The following is a 20,138-nucleotide window of genomic DNA, read 5'->3' as shown; positions in this document are numbered from 1 at the left end:
ACATCCTACTCCTATGTAGTACTGTGACATCCTACCCCTATGTAGTACTGTGACATCCTACTCCTCTATGTAGTACTGTGACATCCTACCCCTATGTAGTACTGTGACATCCTACTCCTCTATGTAGTACTGTGACATCCTACTCCTATGTAGTACTGTGACATCCTACCCCTATGTAGTACTGTGACATCCTACTCCTCTATGTAGTACTGTGACATCCTACTCCTCTATGTAGTACTGTGACATCCTACCCCTATGTAGTACTGTGACATCCTACTCCTCTATGTAGTACTGTGACATCCTACCCCTATGTAGTACTGTGACATCCTACTCCTCTATGTAGTACTGTGACATCCTACTCCTATGTAGTACTGTGACATCCTACCCCTATGTAGTACTGTGACATCCTACTCCTCTATGTAGTACTGTGACATCCTACTCCTATGTAGTACTGTGACATCCTACCCCTATGTAGTACTGTGACATCCTACTCCTATGTAGTACTGTGACATCCTACTCCTATGTAGTACTGTGACATCCTACTCCTCCTATGTAGTACTGTGACATCCTACTCCTATGTAGTACTGTGACATCCTACTCCTATGTAGTACTGTGACATCCTACTCCTCCTATGTAGTACTGTGACATCCTACTCCTCCTATGTGGTACTGTGACATCCTACTCCTATGTGGTACTGTGACATCCTACCCCTATGTAGTACTGTGACATCCTACTCCTCCTATGTAGTACTGTGACATCCTACTCCTATGTGGTACTGTGACATCCTACTCCTATGTAGTACTGTGACATCCTACTCCTATGTAGTACTGTGACATCCTACTCCTATGTAGTACTGTGACATCCTACTCCTATGTAGTACTGTGACATCCTACTCCTATGTGGTACTGTGACATCCTACTCCTATGTAGTACTGTGACATCCTACTCCTATGTAGTACTGTGACATCCTACTCCTATGTAGTACTGTGACATCCTACCCCTATGTAGTACTGTGACATCCTACTCCTATGTAGTACTGTGACATCCTACCCCTATGTAGTACTGTGACATCCTACTCCTATGTAGTACTGTGACATCCTACCCCTATGTAGTACTGTGACATCCTACTCCTATGTAGTACTGTGACATCCTACTCCTCCTATGTAGTACTGTGACATCCTACTCCTATGTAGTACTGTGACATCCTACTCCTATGTAGTACTGTGACATCCTACTCCTCTATGTAGTACTGTGACATCCTACTCCTATGTAGTACTGTGACATCCTACCCCTATGTAGTACTGTGACATCCTACCCCTATGTAGTACTGTGACATCCTACTCCTATGTAGTACTGTGACATCCTACTCCTATGTAGTACTGTGACATCCTACTCCTATGTAGTACTGTGACATCCTACTCCTATGTAGTACTGTGACATCCTACTCCTATGTAGTACTGTGACATCCTACTCCTATGTAGTACTGTGACATCCTACTCCTATGTAGTACTGTGACATCCTACTCCTCTATGTAGTACTGTGACATCCTACTCCTATGTAGTACTGTGACATCCTACTCCTATGTAGTACTGTGACATCCTACTCCTATGTAGTACTGTGACATCCTACTCCTATGTAGTACTGTGACATCCTACTCCTATGTAGTACTGTGACATCCTACTCCTATGTAGTACTGTGACATCCTACCCCTATGTAGTACTGTGACATCCTACTCCTATGTAGTACTGTGACATCCTACTCCTATGTAGTACTGTGACATCCTACTCATCCTACTCCTATGTAGTACTGTGACATCCTACCCCTATGTAGTACTGTGACATCCTACTCCTATGTAGTACTGTGACATCCTACTCATCCTACTCCTATGTAGTACTGTGACATCCTACCCCTATGTAGTACTGTGACATCCTACTCCTATGTAGTACTGTGACATCCTACCCCTATGTAGTACTGTGACATCCTACTCCTATGTAGTACTGTGACATCCTACTCCTATGTAGTACTGTGACATCCTACTCCTATGTAGTACTGTGACATCCTACTCCTATGTAGTACTGTGACATCCTACTCCTCTATGTAGTACTGTGACATCCTACCCCTATGTAGTACTGTGACATCCTACCCCTATGTAGTACTGTGACATCCTACTCCTATGTAGTACTGTGACATCCTACTCCTATGTAGTACTGTGACATCCTACCCCTATGTAGTACTGTGACATCCTACTCCTATGTAGTACTGTGACATCCTACCCCTATGTAGTACTGTGACATCCTACCCCTATGTAGTACTGTGACATCCTACTCCTATGTAGTACTGTGACATCCTACTCATCCTACTCCTATGTAGTACTGTGACATCCTACCCCTATGTAGTACTGTGACATCCTACTCCTATGTAGTACTGTGACATCCTACCCCTATGTAGTACTGTGACATCCTACCCCTATGTAGTACTGTGACATCCTACTCCTATGTAGTACTGTGACATCCTACTCATCCTACTCCTATGTAGTACTGTGACATCCTACTCCTATGTAGTACTGTGACATCCTACTCATCCTACTCCTATGTAGCGTGGGACCTGGACGGATATGAACACAGATGGATTTTTGTTCATAACCAAATGAACACATTGGAGGCACGGTACATAACCCCCCCCCCATGTTCTCCCTGACACTGCTGGACTGACTCTACTTACAAGAGAAAGGGGGGGCTGAACCAGGACCCCTACGTAATGTGAGCTTTATTGCCCATTGGAATGCAGGCTACATAAGCAGGATCCAACCTCTCTAAGACACAATGAGACAATAAAGTTTGAATAAAACTGTTCACATATTATGCCTTTGAACCACGAATATATATATATATTTGTATACTATCTATTGGGGTTCAACCATATATATATATATATTGTGTTGAATTAATGTGATGAGTGTATTATATATTATATATATAATTATATTCTGGCTTGCCTGACTTCTAATTTACATACGGCTGTACTGTTTGATATCTCCACATGTGGAAATTCATGCTGAGTGCAAATATTTAGTCAGATGTGTTAATAGGAGCTCCCCAGAACCACTAGTGACGAGTTAGTATTTCATGTGCTTTATGGTTCATGGGTTAAGGGGACAGCCCCCTACAGCCCACACACACACGTCCGGACCCTGCAGCTCCTTGCATGACAAGGAGCCAGTCTCCGCCTCTTCAATATATATGAGATGGCCAAGCAGCCATCTCTCTCTTAAAAACTTCTACTGGGAAGACGGAGGACCGCAGCAAGGGAGGGTTGACGCCACGTCCCCGCTCACACACACTCTGTCCTCCTTCACTGACCAGGCCCTGGGTTGACTCTGTCCCCACCACAGAAGTTCCATTTCCTGGGTAAGACCTCAGCGCCACAGCGGCCGGTTCCCAGAGACCGTGAGGCAACCCAAAACTGACCAGACGACAGGTTCTCTCTCTACGAGACTCTCAGCGCCCAGAGGATAAGACATCCCAAGTCTCCTCTGCCGCTCGAATCTTCAAGAGGGTCAGCTTAAGCCAAGCGCCACCGAGCTGATCCCGACGAGGGAAAACCGATGCCTGCACACAGCTGCCTCTGATGACTACTAAACCACTGCCCAGTGACATCCTTCTGGGCCTGCCATCCACCGCCCCTAGCCTCTGGCTAGCTCAACAGAACCACGGCCCAGCTACCACATGGTCACCGCTACAGACAATGGCTGCCATCCACTGCTGACCTCTACACACAGGCGAGCATTATATCACATGATAAATGGCAACTGAGTGTAGCGTTCAGGCAGGGTAGAGATGTTATTTTGGAAGGTAGATCTGCTATTTTTGAAACCTCACTTTTATTATTTCATGTTTCTCTTTCCTGTATTTGTTTCAGGAGCTATCACTATTTACCTTTACCTGACCTTACTTTGATCAAAAGGTTTCATTTAAACCTGTGCCAATTTTTGGGATTGTTTGTACACATTTGATATATTTTGTTATAATAAATTTATATGATTTTCATTAAGAAGTCGTTGTGTATTATATCTCAATATTTACAGTACAAGTACCGTTGGAATATTTAATGCAAGTCTGTCCAAGAATTCATGTTACATTACAGTGACGTGAGCAATATAATTATTATATTGTAATATTTTAATAATTAATATTCATAAATTATGAATATTGATATTTGAAATATTACGTCCTGACAGCTGTTACCCAGCTATATTACAGATGGTGCCCCGTTGCGAGGCAGACTCTTATTCCAACTGTACGTACTGTAAATTCTGAGATTAAAATTAATATTTTCGGAAAAAAAACAAATATTTTTGGAAAAAGTTTTTTTTTTAAATAACAATAATAATACAGGCCTAGTATTGTTGTTCTTATTTTCGTAATCGAGTTCAGTGATTTAAGTTGATCAATGTCTGGTTGGAAATTAGTTGTAGAATGATTCAAATCTAAAAACAGAATTTGAGTGAAAGCGTTTCAAAATAGGCACTATTCCAAAAATCCCTTTCTTTCCGACCCCTGAGGAAGTTAGAGAAGGCATGGTGTGTTAACAGTAGTTGTCAAAGTCATTTTTGTGGGGACTCCCCAAGTTATGATAATATATTAAATATTGTCATAATCATATCATATATCATATATGATCGACACTGAGTCATCAAGCTTTGTTCAGGATTAGCGATCTAGACAAGCAAATGTGGCTATAGTGGCGTGAAATGTATATGTCAAATATCCTCCATCTGACACATTGGATTCATAATATCTGTGTCAAATCGAGTAGATCTTGACATTATTTGGATGCCCTCTCCATAACTAGAGGACGTTTTTGAAATACAGCTTTGTTTCACTTCCTGTAGAGTAAAAAATTAAGTGTTATAGGTCTATCACTAATTCTCAAGTGTAACTATAACTACTATTTACCAATAGTCATAACTGCATACTGTTGGTTAAATAGAAGTGAAACTGTGACACTCAGGTTAGTGATTGGACGTAAGCAGCTTGTCATAAGTTTGTTTTCCTTTTGTAGCCTATTAGTGACACAGTAGCAGTTGGTGTGAAATTTTGCTGAAACAATTGCTGTAACATTTTGACAGTATATTGGAGCAAAATTCTGCACAAATCAACAGTCTGGTTATATGTTTTGGTTTTAATTCCTGCCTCACATTATAGATCTTGGCCTCTGGCTCCAAGCAAGCTAGGGTTTTTGATTGAGGTGTTTATTGAAACTAAATGTGTACCATGTTGTTGGTTTGTATTTAACTTGGCCAAATGGTTAAAGTTAAGCATCTCTCTGCCTAGGGTGAGAGAGGAAGTGAGTGTGCACTGTGTGTGTTTGACAGGAACCATTTTAGATTTTTGGCCCTCACACACACACCCACACACACACACACACAACACACAACCCCCTTTGAAGATTTGTTATCAATCATTGAAAAGGGGGGTGAGTGTTGTAAACCTTTTGGGGTAGTCCATCCTGGTTCCAGGCCATAAACCCAGGCAGGATTAGCTGAGTCAACAACCAGTTGACACCAACCCCATTTAGTTTTGGCCTCCAGAGCCACACGGCAGACCTGACCCCCACCTATTTTTCTTCATCCCTTCAAATCGAAGAGGAAGAAGGGGGGGTTCTGGGCCTGTTCCCCTGTGTTGGGCCATGCAGACAGAGAGAGACAAACTCCTATCACCAATTTTGCAGAATATATACTAGTAGTTTACTTCTAAACTCTCTCCTGGCTGTGAAAGTCTTTGTCTTTGTCTTGTACCAAATTGTGAGAGATTCACTTCAGTGGCAAATGTGTTCTTGTTAACCTCAAAATAATTATAATGCTATCCAACTTAGTTCCATTATGATCTAGACTTAAGCTTTAATTCATTTTGGCAGAACAGATTGGTTACAATCAGTTCAGAATCCTAGAAGTTATTATTTAATTTCCAGGGAAACAACTAAATTCTATTTTAAACTTGTTCGAACTATCAAAGTTCACCTACAAAGTATTTTCAACTTAATTTTAAGTAGACCAAACACACTTCTAGTTCCCTTAGTCACGATTATATACTGACAAGTGGTACATTATAACTATTTTTGCCAGCCGAAGAGAAATCTCATAATTTTTTTTTTTTTCTTCCAGTGACTATCTCTCAGCAGTCCTTGTCTCAAAAATTGCTCAAATATGCTGCATAACATGGCATATGTGGTAGCACAAGCAATAAGAGGGCTAAATTTTGATCCCAAACTGAAAAATACTTTTCGATTTGATTGTGATACAGACATGTGTCAACTGATTACACCGTTATCAACAGCTAAGAGTCAAAAGATCGAACTGCTGAGAGATGTTTTAAAACAGGAAAATGTGACAATGCAAAGATATGGTGATTTGACTCAAATCTGTAAACTACAGAGTTCTGTCATAGATTTGCAAGACAGGATTGCATGCCTGGAGAGTCGTAAATGTACCGCTAATGATGATATGGTTAAATGTTTTCAGGACCTCCTGACCGAGGTCAGAGGTCGAACTCAGGCACGCAATGGTCAGCTTTGCTGTGGACCTGTGGAGCAGACCCAGTTGGGGGTTAATCAGTCAAAAGTAATCTCAGAATTGAATTCTAATGTGAACAAACTAAATATAGAAATCGATCAATTACGGAACACTGTGGCTTCACAGGACGCTAGCCTTAATTTTAGCGTACAGCATATTTCAATGCTGCAAGCTAAAATAGACCAAATTGACGAAAATGAGTGGGAAAACCACAGGACGTGCAATGACACATCCCCTCTCATTAGCAGTCAACAAGGAGGGGGGGGGCTGGATCCTGTTTCCTCCCCAACCTCCTATGTGCCTGATACTAAACTTTTAACCCCTTTCTCAACACGGCCAAAGCGACCCCAGGTCAGCCAATATCCTTATCGGTCCGGGGTTGTGACCCGGTCAACTGGTGGTCAGACTCCAGATTTGGTCAGAGCACAATATGGTGTAGGCATGGTGGAGGTGATGTCACCTCCACCATCAAATCAAGTAGATCCTGACCTTAACACACAGGCACATGCTAAGACCCTGGGGGATGATGTCCTGTGGAAAATCTCTAAACATATAGACCATTTTTACCCACAGGCTTCAGGCAATACAGATTCCCAAGCATACCTGGACTGTATTGTTGACAGTTTACGTTCGTATGAACCAGTCACGGTGGAAACAAAGGTGAATCTCATCCGTTTAACCTCAAGCCGCGAAGTTGCCTCCTGCCTTAGGCGGCAGGCAAGTCAAACACTACTAGACTGGCATTCTGTCTGTCAGGCAATAATCGGGGAGTTTGACCACGATGTTGCCAAAAGTGGGCTGATTTCGGCCATGGAAATTAAACAGCATGAGCAGGAAGATGTTAGGGTATTTTATAAACGTTTAATGAAAGCATTTTTCGGCAGTAAAAATAGCCCAAAGATGGAGGAAGATGTACATTTCAAGGCGTTGTTCCTAAATAATTTACTTCCCTCTGTTACAAAACACTTCCCTCTCGGAATCAATTCTGAGAAAATACGTGCCGTTGTTTTGCGATCCTTGGCAAAGGAAGCGTTTGACAGAGAATGCCATGAAGCATCTTATGTAACTGTCAGCACCCAAATCGATGACTGTCTCCCCGAAAGTCATCAGAGCCCTGTGTTGGTAAAGAATTCCCCAAAGGAATCTCGTAGACAAAAGAAATCCCGCATCTACGCTGCCAGACAGGTTTCAAGCCCCACTGATAATGACTGGAGAAAATCTATGAGGGATTATACACCTTGATAATTCTACACAACACGGTGGTTATTTCTTTGTACGTGAATGTTTCAGACGACCACTACACTATATAGTTTGTGTCATTTGAAACATTCGGGGGGATACAGTGTTACACCTGTTGTTTGCAGTAATTATATACATCTGTTTGTACACTTTGTGTCACGTATGTCTCATAACAGTTTGAGATGTTTATACACAGGCAACACGTTTGCATGTATATAAACGAGTGTATAAGATACGGCAACATAAACTTGTTTAGTCACTCCATGATGATGAACATTATCTGTGTGCCTTGATCATTATTTGTTTTACTAACCATAGGTGAGGTAACAGCATGTATTAACTACACTGTAGCTCCACCCACATTGGTTGTGATTTTGCCCTATCAAAGGTGATTTAAACTGATAAGTAATATATCAAGGAATATGTTTGACAGACAAGGGCCAACCATGGTTGACCTTTGTCCATCGCAGATGACAGCTGTTAATACTGCTGGCCGACTTCACAGGGATTCGTGCACTGTACAAAGCTTAGTGGTATTTTGTTTTAAGCATATAAGTTGTGAGTGAATCAGGAGCTTTGATTCCTCGCCCCTGATCAGGGTGGGGATGGTAGGGGCTCTGTATGCCACTTTTACAACTGTGACATCATTAGTCCCTCTTTTCACAGGATAACAGAGTCATGAACTGTTGATCTGTAGTGATAGGAGGAACAATGGCTGTAATGCTTAAAACACTATACCAATTTGCTAGGGACAGTAACCCACATGTGCATGTCCAATTTGTGAATCTAAGGCCATCATTTTTGTCAATTACAACTATATAGAAATGATGTCTCCACACACACTTCATCATTTCGGTGACTAGGAGAGATGCCTACTATTATAGGTCTAAAGCCTACAGCAAACCTTTGACGTAGCTAGACCCAATCAAACCCAATCTAACCGGTAGCTAAACTACACGTGACTACTTCACGTCAGTTAGAGTGAACTCACTGCTTAAATTAAACTATGGTAAACAAAAACAGATCTTAGAAAGAAGTGCTCTGATAAAAAGGCATGACAAATGCTAACACATCACTCCTCCAATTATAGCCTACATTATAATAGGAGTTTTCTAAACAGTCTCAGCTCTATTTGAGATTACCTGTATGTTACCTGTGTTTTCTTTGTTTTGAATTGTTGTTCAACAAATCAGTTTGTACTAGAGTTAATCAATCTATTCACGTCACAGTGAGTAGAACAAGTATGCTTTCTTTCCACATAGTAAACAAAACATACAGTAATTTATGTGCATTTTTTAGGAGTTTTTCCTTTTGTGTTTTTGGCCTTATTCCTTCAATTTTGTGTAGACTTGTTTTGTGTTTAACTTGAAGCCTCTGACTATAGAGCCACGGCCTATAAGAGAACTTTCTTTCAAGAAGTCCAGAGTTATACAGTCACCAGAACAGTTTAGCAGATAAGAAGTTGCCATTTAATCATGCGATGTATATGCTCTGTGTACTCTGTGTTCACCCTCTCACTTTTTACTTTTGCCCTCAAAGATCAAGGACTCAACGTGTCGTTTCGTCATGATACTGAGGACAAAGGGGGGACATGTAGCGTGGGACCTGGACGGATATGAACACAGATGGATTTTTGTTCATAACCAAATGAACACATTGGAGGCACGGTACATAACCCCCCCCCCATGTTCTCCCTGACACTGCTGGACTGACTCTACTTACAAGAGAAAGGGGGGGCTGAACCAGGACCCCTACGTAATGTGAGCTTTATTGCCCATTGGAATGCAGGCTACATAAGCAGGATCCAACCTCTCTAAGACACAATGAGACAATAAAGTTTGAATAAAACTGTTCACATATTATGCCTTTGAACCACGAATATATATATATATTTGTATACTATCTATTGGGGTTCAACCATATATATATATATATTGTGTTGAATTAATGTGATGAGTGTATTATATATTATATATATAATTATATTCTGGCTTGCCTGACTTCTAATTTACATACGGCTGTACTGTTTGATATCTCCACATGTGGAAATTCATGCTGAGTGCAAATATTTAGTCAGATGTGTTAATAGGAGCTCCCCAGAACCACTAGTGACGAGTTAGTATTTCATGTGCTTTATGGTTCATGGGTTAAGGGGACAGCCCCCTACAGCCCACACACACACGTCCGGACCCTGCAGCTCCTTGCATGACAAGGAGCCAGTCTCCGCCTCTTCAATATATATGAGATGGCCAAGCAGCCATCTCTCTCTTAAAAACTTCTACTGGGAAGACGGAGGACCGCAGCAAGGGAGGGTTGACGCCACGTCCCCGCTCACACACACTCTGTCCTCCTTCACTGACCAGGCCCTGGGTTGACTCTGTCCCCACCACAGAAGTTCCATTTCCTGGGTAAGACCTCAGCGCCACAGCGGCCGGTTCCCAGAGACCGTGAGGCAACCCAAAACTGACCAGACGACAGGTTCTCTCTCTACGAGACTCTCAGCGCCCAGAGGATAAGACATCCCAAGTCTCCTCTGCCGCTCGAATCTTCAAGAGGGTCAGCTTAAGCCAAGCGCCACCGAGCTGATCCCGACGAGGGAAAACCGATGCCTGCACACAGCTGCCTCTGATGACTACTAAACCACTGCCCAGTGACATCCTTCTGGGCCTGCCATCCACCGCCCCTAGCCTCTGGCTAGCTCAACAGAACCACGGCCCAGCTACCACATGGTCACCGCTACAGACAATGGCTGCCATCCACTGCTGACCTCTACACACAGGCGAGCATTATATCACATGATAAATGGCAACTGAGTGTAGCGTTCAGGCAGGGTAGAGATGTTATTTTGGAAGGTAGATCTGCTATTTTTGAAACCTCACTTTTATTATTTCATGTTTCTCTTTCCTGTATTTGTTTCAGGAGCTATCACTATTTACCTTTACCTGACCTTACTTTGATCAAAAGGTTTCATTTAAACCTGTGCCAATTTTTGGGATTGTTTGTACACATTTGATATATTTTGTTATAATAAATTTATATGATTTTCATTAAGAAGTCGTTGTGTATTATATCTCAATATTTACAGTACAAGTACCGTTGGAATATTTAATGCAAGTCTGTCCAAGAATTCATGTTACATTACAGTGACGTGAGCAATATAATTATTATATTGTAATATTTTAATAATTAATATTCATAAATTATGAATATTGATATTTGAAATATTACGTCCTGACAGCTGTTACCCAGCTATATTACACCTATGTAGTACTGTGACATCCTACCCCTATGTAGTACTGTGACATCCTACTCCTATGTAGTACTGTGACATCCTACCCCTATGTAGTACTGTGACATCCTACTCCTATGTAGTACTGTGACATCCTACTCCTATGTAGTACTGTGACATCCTACTCCTATGTAGTACTGTGACATCCTACTCCTATGTAGTACTGTGACATCCTACCCCTATGTAGTACTGTGACATCCTACTCCTATGTAGTACTGTGACATCCTACCCCTATGTAGTACTGTGACATCCTACTCCTCTATGTAGTACTGTGACATCCTACTCCTATGTAGTACTGTGACATCCTACTCCTCCTACTCCTATGTAGTACTGTGACATCCTACTCCTATGTAGTACTGTGACATCCTACTCCTATGTAGTACTGTGACATCCTACTCCTATGTAGTACTGTGACATCCTACTCCTATGTAGTACTGTGACATCCTACTCCTATGTAGTACTGTGACATCCTACTCCTATGTAGTACTGTGACATCCTACTCCTATGTAGTACTGTGACATCCTACTCCTATGTGGTACTGTGACATCCTACCCCTATGTAGTACTGTGACATCCTACTCCTATGTAGTACTGTGACATCCTACTCCTCCTATGTAGTACTGTGACATCCTACTCCTCCTACTCCTATGTAGTACTGTGACATCCTACTCCTATGTAGTACTGTGACATCCTACTCCTATGTAGTACTGTGACATCCTACTCCTATGTAGTACTGTGACATCCTACTCCTATGTAGTACTGTGACATCCTACTCCTATGTAGTACTGTGACATCCTACTCCTATGTAGTACTGTGACATCCTACTCCTATGTAGTACTGTGACATCCTACTCCTATGTGGTACTGTGACATCCTACCCCTATGTAGTACTGTGACATCCTACCCCTATGTAGTACTGTGACATCCTACCCCTATGTAGTACTGTGACATCCTACTCCTATGTAGTACTGTGACATCCTACTCCTATGTAGTACTGTGACATCCTACTCCTATGTAGTACTGTGACATCCTACTCCTATGTAGTACTGTGACATCCTACTCCTATGTAGTACTGTGACATCCTACTCCTATGTAGTACTGTGACATCCTACTCCTCTATGTAGTACTGTGACATCCTACTCCTATGTAGTACTGTGACATCCTACTCCTATGTAGTACTGTGACATCCTACTCCTATGTAGTACTGTGACATCCTACTCCTATGTAGTACTGTGACATCCTACTCCTATCCTATGTAGTACTGTGACATCCTACCCCTATGTAGTACTGTGACATCCTACTCCTATGTAGTACTGTGACATCCTACTCCTATGTAGTACTGTGACATCCTACCCCTATGTAGTACTGTGACATCCTACTCCTATGTAGTACTGTGACATCCTACTCCTATGTAGTACCGTGACATCCTACTCTCCTATGTAGTACTGTGACATCCTACTCTCCTATGTAGTACTGTGACATCCTACTCTCCTATGTAGTACTCCTCCCACTCAACATTCCCACTAGTCCGGCAGCCGACAGGCTTCTTTTGTTTAAAGTGGGAAATTTGGTATATCGTTTTTTTTATTGGCCTAAAATATTGTCTATATACATACATACATGAATCCACTTGCTGACTGGCTGTCGGCATTGAGTATTTTTTTTTAATAGGGGTTTATATGTGGCCATACCATTAACATCCTATATAAGACAAGATTTTCAAATTTTCATGTGACATGTCAAACTAGGGGATTTTCATGATTCTGAATCCATTTCAAGCATTAGTTTTGCACAAAAAACACTCCTTTGGCTAAAAAAAACAGCCATAGCCACTTGCCCAAATGTCCCCAAATTCCCCAAAATGTCATCATCATCATCATAACCTTTATTTAAACTCGGAGTACAATTGAGGGGCAGGCCCTCATTTTCAATGTAGCCGAAATACAAAACACAAAAATCAACAACATGTATTGACCTCATCGCATTTGTGATGATTGGAATGGCCGTTTTCAGCCCAAGGAGAGTTTTTTTGTGCAAAACTAATGCTTGGAATGGATTCCGAATCATGAAAACCCCTTAGTTTGTCACATGCTACTTAAAGCATAGTGAAATTTTTACATTTTTGACATTTTTGCCTTAGGCCTACAGTACAGTAGGATGTCAATGGTATGGTCACATATAAACCCCTATAAAATAATTGCTCAATACAGACAGCCGGTCAGCAAATGGATTCATGAATGTATATTTTAGGCCAATAAAAAAAAACTATATACCAAATTCCCCACCCTACAACCCCGGCTGCCGGACTAAACTGACAAACCCTGTATGCCCCAGCCCGTATGAGTACAGTAAGAAGCCTAGGGCAGTGCTTCTCAAACCTTTTCATGTCAAGGACCTCCATATTGATTTGTATTTGGCCGCGGACACCCATCTGACAATGTTTTATGGCAGGGACCCCCGGAAGAGAACATTTGTATAGCTCATTATGATGATCATGAAAGTTAAAACGGAACTTGAAGCAGCTCCCAGGGCCGGATCTACCGTATGGGCACTTTGGGCACGTGCCCAGGGGCCCTTGGGCACCAGGGGCCCCTCAAAAAAAAGAAAACGTTTTTTTTTTTTTTATGAAATAAATGGTGTCTAAAAAGATTAGTGTTTTATTGTTGGTGAGAAGGCAGCTGAAAAGTGCAATTGTGTGTAAAGCAGCAACAATGCGCTAGATTGGCTGTCACTCTGGGGGGGTAGGCGACCGGAAATAGGCCAATATAACGGCATAAAACTGCCCCAAAACGGCTCCGAAACAGCAAAAATGTTGCGCGCGCGTGAAGGGGGGCCCTTCGAGCTTCAGTGCCCAGGGGCCCTCAGAGGTGTTAATCCGGCCCTGGCAGCTCCAACGATAGCTCTCAGAGAGAAGGGATGCTTGGACCATTAGGAGAGAGAGTTGTTGGATTCAGATTTAGCATGGGTTGTCGCTTTAAAAGCAGCCACTATTAATCTCTGAAATTGATGGCCCTTTATTGGGGCTGCTACAGCCACCATTTGTCATAAATGTTCAAATTGCATTAGTGGTAAGCTGGCTATTATAGCCAGCCTTTCAATATTGAAAATGAAGTGTATTGTGCCACTGACTTAAAGGCAGAATTAAATGTTTGATGTTTCAGAATATGAACTGAAAGTCTCAGTTAACCAGAGGGAATGCATAAGTAAGTAGAAGACTGAAATAAGATAACAAATGAATTTAGAAACGTATTCCCCCTGTTCCTTAGGTATACTGCTGCAAGTCGAGGCTATGCAATTAAATGCCCATGCGAATATTTGGTTCTCATTAAAACAGGCATGGCAGACGGTTTTGTAATTCAACAAGGAAACATTAAAAATTGCTCATGTTTTATGAAGCTAAATTGGACCTTAACTTTAGCTTGGCTGTGGGCCACATTCAGACGTTTTTTTTGGATTGATTGAAATATTACTGTACAACAGTTTGCAGAATTACAGTACATTTCAAGCACAAACTCAATACAAAGGCTGTTAACTGTGAGTGGACGACCCAATTAAGCATTACACTTGTTTCCAATAGGGTCCACTATGTTCAATTCCTCAAAAACATTTAGAGACGTACAAATAGACACTTATATATAGACAAAGAACAGAACAGGAATTCATCAAAATGGAGGTAAAAAGGGAAAAGAAACATATACAGTGAGGGAAAAAAGGGGTGGGCGGTGGGGGGGATTCACGTTCAGCTCCGTTCATTTGTTTGTTTTTGTTTGTTAAGAGAGATGATCTTACAGTCCACTGGACTCGAATTGACCATGTTCTAAAAGGTGGAAACAGAAAAATGCAGGTGTGGAGAAAATGCCTAGTGATCCGTCAAAGGTGAAACATCACTACAAGGTAAAAAAAAAAAAAAAAGCTTTCTGTGCTCTTTGGGTTTCAGAGAATTGTTAAACCCTGGGAAATGCCCTCAAAGACAAGGCAGGGGAGGTCTGCACCCACAGCTTATCACGACAGAATACATTATTCCGGGCTTTGTATTAAGAACCAAACCAAAAAAGCTCTCCAGGCCTTCCCATCCTAATGGATATCCTATGGTGTTTAACAGGCCTAGCTAGAACCATATGGTTAGGTATGCTGGGGTAGATATAGGAGTCAAAGAGAGACACTATGTACTGCACGCCACTGGTTCCCAAACACTGGGTTTGGATGTTCCTTTTTGTTTCCCACATTTTGTTTTCAATTATTATGATTTTGTAACATTAAAAAATAGAATAAAAACTTTTTATTCTATTTTTTCAAAAAAGCTAATCAATTCAAAACAAATCTAATGTTTGGGTTTTTTGGCAGTAATTTCATGAAGAAATAAAATAAATTAAAAATAAATTCCATAAATTAGAAAACAAATGTTTAAGATTTAAGCGATTTCGAACATCTTATTCCCCCCACACAAGAATCCTGTCATTGGGCCTGCTCACTGGAAACACTGGCTACCCCAGTGGGTCTCAAAGTGTCCTTGAGTGGGTGCCAAATGGCCCTGGACGGGTGTGTAACTAAGAGGGTACAAATGGAACCAAATGTTATGGTCCTTGAAATTAAAAAGTTTGAGAACCACTGTACACTAAATGGAACAGAGGCATACTTAGTATCAATCCTCTAACGAAATTTCGAAATAAAAAAATTAAATCATCAAGAGTTCTTTCCTAAATGGCTGCTGTACAAACCCTATGTGCCAACACTAGAGCCAACATTATATATCAAAAAGGGCACATATTATCATAGAGCTATAGTTTTTGTTGAGTGGTGTAAACCACTCCTACGACTGGCTTTGTTGAGTGGTGTAAACCACTCCTACGACTGGCTTTGTTAGTTTGTCTGTCTGTCTGTTCGTACCAAAAAATTAGCATCACCCGGGTGTGATTTCATTACGTCAGACATTACGTCAGATCAGAGCTGATCAGTCTATATAAGACCTTACACCACTCAGTTCACACGGGTGTGATTTTTTGAGATTACATACAACTTGATAATAAAAATTAATCTTCTGGAAATAATGAGTCACTCACTGGAGAAAGAAAAGGCCATGCCATGTGAATTAGCATGTATTGTCTAATTGTCCCATATATGGTATTTCATTGTGATGCAATGATGTGATTGTAATTGCATGTAATGAGATGTCTTTCTATTGGGAATAAGCTGAGGCATGGTCCTATGCGTATAGTTATGAATATATTCCAAATCAAATCAAATATTGTACAATCAGACCTACTGCATGCTAATGTCAAGGTTTATCAACTTCATTACACCTTGTAAGCCATTAACCCCATTTAGACATGTGTCACCTTATAGCATTTTAACCACTTTAACCCTTATTTAAAACTTTAGCTGTTCAAAAATAGCAGGTCTACAAACTCGATAGCACGGCACAGAGTGCAGCGCTACGAGCTTGTAGATCTGCTTTTTTTTTTTTTTTTTTTTGAAAATGTGTGCAAATCTTTGAATATTCTTTGAATTTCTTTCACAGTGAACGTTTTTAACTGAAATATTTGCTTCTGGGGGAGATCCCTGGAACAACATAGTTTCAGATGGGGGGGTCCGTGGCCAAATACAGATAATTCTGTAGAGGCAGCGGTGGCCGAACGGTTTGCGGAGTGGTCTTGATACCGGAAGGTCGCCAGTTCGAATCCCCGGACCGGCACGTTAAAATTACCACCGCTGAAGTGCCCTTGAGCAAGGCATTGAACCCCAACCATGAAATGTTCTATGAGCAGGGCGTGGCTGTAAACAAGCATCTCGAGCTTAGTCCACTTACCCTGGGTAAACAAAGAACTTTGCTTTTCTTTAGACATGTTGGGGACCACTGTTTATGTTCCTTCCCCTCCTGTGGTAGTGGGCTGAGGCAGACAGTCATCCATGTGCTCACAGCACCTGTAGGCCTATGTCTGCTATTTTTGAACATTTTAGAAAAATCTTAAAAGCGTGAGAACTATACTGATTTAAGTGACCAGATTTGACTGAGAGCCTGCCATCGCGCAAATTCCAGCTTTTCACCAGAGGAGAAAAACTTTTTTTTTAACAATTTTTTTTTTAATGAGTTAATAGCACAGGCAGACTCTTCACATACTAGAGCATGTCTGAAATAAGTGTCAGAGCTGAAATCGACATGTAAATATGAAATAAATGCTTAAACATGTAGCTATAGGTGTAATGTTAGAGACCACAGAAGTGAACCTTTCAAACCTGTTTTCTCAACTCGCTGTTTTCTGCAAGACATTACTCTATAAGCCATATCTCCAAAACTGGTGGGTCAAACTGAACAACCAATATGTCAATTTGAAGCTATGATTCCCTGCTTTCATATGACATGAAAAAACGAAAATTCAAAAAAAATCCAATGGCAGTCCCTCAGTCAAATGTAGTCACATTTGTAGAATTGGCCTCAGGTCTACTACTAATGGCTTAAACTAATTCACTAAGGTCAGTAAGTCTTGTACTGCAGAGAATCATTGTAAAATTAGCTACTGTGTATCCATGGTGCTAATGGAAAAGATCATCTGTAATGAGTAATGACTATAGTGCTGCGTTCACACTGGCAGATGAAAAAGACACAAAGCTACACACAGCATAGTTGTATCTTTGTAGTTGAAGTTGAACAAACCAGCTCAACTTTCAAAGAAACAAGAGAATCGCTTGGATGGCACTTACACCAGCCTTCTAATGAGAGCGCAAAATCTGTCTTGGAAGAGCCACCCATCGACTGATCTAATATACGGCAACCTTCCCCGTGTTTCTTCACTGGTCCGATCCAGAAGAGCGCAGTTTGCCGGCCACTGCTACAGAGCTGACAATGAGGTTATATCTTCCCTTCTTCTCTGGAGTCCTGCCTCAGGGCGGACCAGAGGTAGAAAGCTGCCGTTCCCTGATGTCATCGCTAGGGACACATGCTTCAGTAGGCAGGAACTGGGGGTGGCAATGAAGGACCGGTGCTTAGTAGGCAGGCACTGGGGGTGGCAATGAAGGACCGGGAAGTCTGGCGTAGCATTGTGGAATCCATGATCTCGACCGCGGTCGAAAAATGATGATGATGATCTTCATGCCGCTGGCTTCCATTGAAAATGAATGGTAGACTGTATCTTTGTATCTGCCCTTGTGAACACCCTTATGACGCTGTGCTGTAGGTCCAATTAAATACTGTCTGTGTTCAACAGGGGACTATTGCCCGTGTTGAGGAGATGGGCCATACGCTGCACTACTCATGGATTTCATGGATTTGAGTCCAAGCTTGTGCCATTTACTCACACCTCTTCATTATATAATTTTCTTAAAAGTATCGAACGGTTAATTGTCTCAGGCAGCTCTTCCACATTCGAGACCGCATGTTGTAGGACCGCATGTCCTACAAACTATTTCCCCACCCTCATGTCTTTACGGATGCACTGCTGACTGACGAAGCCCTGGGTAGGCAACTCGGCCCAGCAGGGATCTGCGCTTCGAGGAGTGCACTTTTCTATATATATAATATATTTTTGCCATGCATATGCGCACACTTCTATTCCTTCATTTCAATCAGACAACACACCGCAAGGCTCCTCTATCTCTTCTCTACCATGCGCCTAGCATTTTTTTTTATGTGCAAACTTCAAGCAGGTGTCTTGTAGATCCTCTGTCATTCTGTCAACTTCAAACAAATCACCAGGAGGGTTTTAGCACCTTGCTGTTTTTTTGTTGTTGCATTTTACCATAATAGCTAAAACCTTGAGAGTCTCAGTATTCATGTACAGTAATCAGTATTTGAACCCACATAGATAGCCTCCACAGTCCACACATAGCAACCGTGCAGTGCAGCAGCTGTATTTTGTAATAATCAAAAGTCCTTCTGTCCCCTGAGATTTGCGAAGAAGCTAAAACTGTGTAGCCTCTTGCTGTTCGTTTTGCATGTGGGGTTGAGCAGGTTCATTGATGTGCACAATTGCACATATGAATGGCATGCAGTGCAATTGCATGCATCAGTTCAAATGAAAATGGCACCATCGTCAGACTAAAATAGAAGGCAGTGTTGAGATGAAAGCTCTCAAAACACTGAAATGTTTGAAATATTCTGAAAAATGGAACAAGACGTAATCATTCCAAAAGTTACACCAGCTCTTTGCCAGGTGCTTTGCCACTTGAGTTCAGGTTTAATCATGTTGAGTGTTTGGGGAGGAAAAAAGTGTGTAAATTGATGAAAAGAATGTGATTATATTTTGAAATATAAAAAAAAAAAAAAAAAGAAAAAGAAAGGTACCCATAAAAATGTGTCTGCGTCAATAGCTAAAACCTTGAGAGTCTCAGTATTCCTGTACAGTAATCAGTATTTGAACCCACATAGATAGCCTCCACAGTCCACACATAGCAACCGCCATTTCAATGCCAAGAATCTACTTGTTATGAAGAAAATGTGCCATATTGTGCAATATTTTTCAAGAAATTCAGAAATTCACAGATCCTGTTACATTGTCCTTTTCCTAAATTCCACTGAACCACAAGATATTTCAGAATGTCTTTGATTTTTGAGGGGTGCCAGCCCCTCCTATACACAGGTGTAATGTTTGTCTTTAGTTCAATGTTTGTTTTGTAAATGCATTGACAATGAAGGGAAAATGTCATAATGTCGTAATAATGTGTCATTTACATCATATTGTCTCTTTATTGTTAATGGCGTTTAATGTTTGTGTTTGCACCATTTGTTTTACATCACCATTACATCACCTAATCAACATGAGATACAGTTGGGTGCCACCGATATTGTCCCTTATCATTTGACCCATTTAGGCCTGACCTCAACATTTTAAAAAATCCTTCTAAATCCTCCAGTTTTCTGAAATAAATATTTTCACGATTTTTCAAAAATAGCAGACCTACAAGCTCGTAGCGCGCCACTCGGTGGCGCGCTATGAGCTTGTAGATCTGCTATTTTTCAATAGCTAAATTATAACAATGTTTAAAACACCAAAAGGGGTTCCCGCCCAAAATGGGTTAACTGTCCTTTTGCGCAGATCACGCAAACCT

The sequence above is a fragment of the Electrona antarctica genome, assembly GCF_951216825.1.
Source record: "Electrona antarctica genome assembly, chromosome: 18".
NCBI lineage: Eukaryota > Metazoa > Chordata > Actinopteri > Myctophiformes > Myctophidae > Electrona > Electrona antarctica.
Note: the sequence above shows the minus strand (reverse complement) of the source record.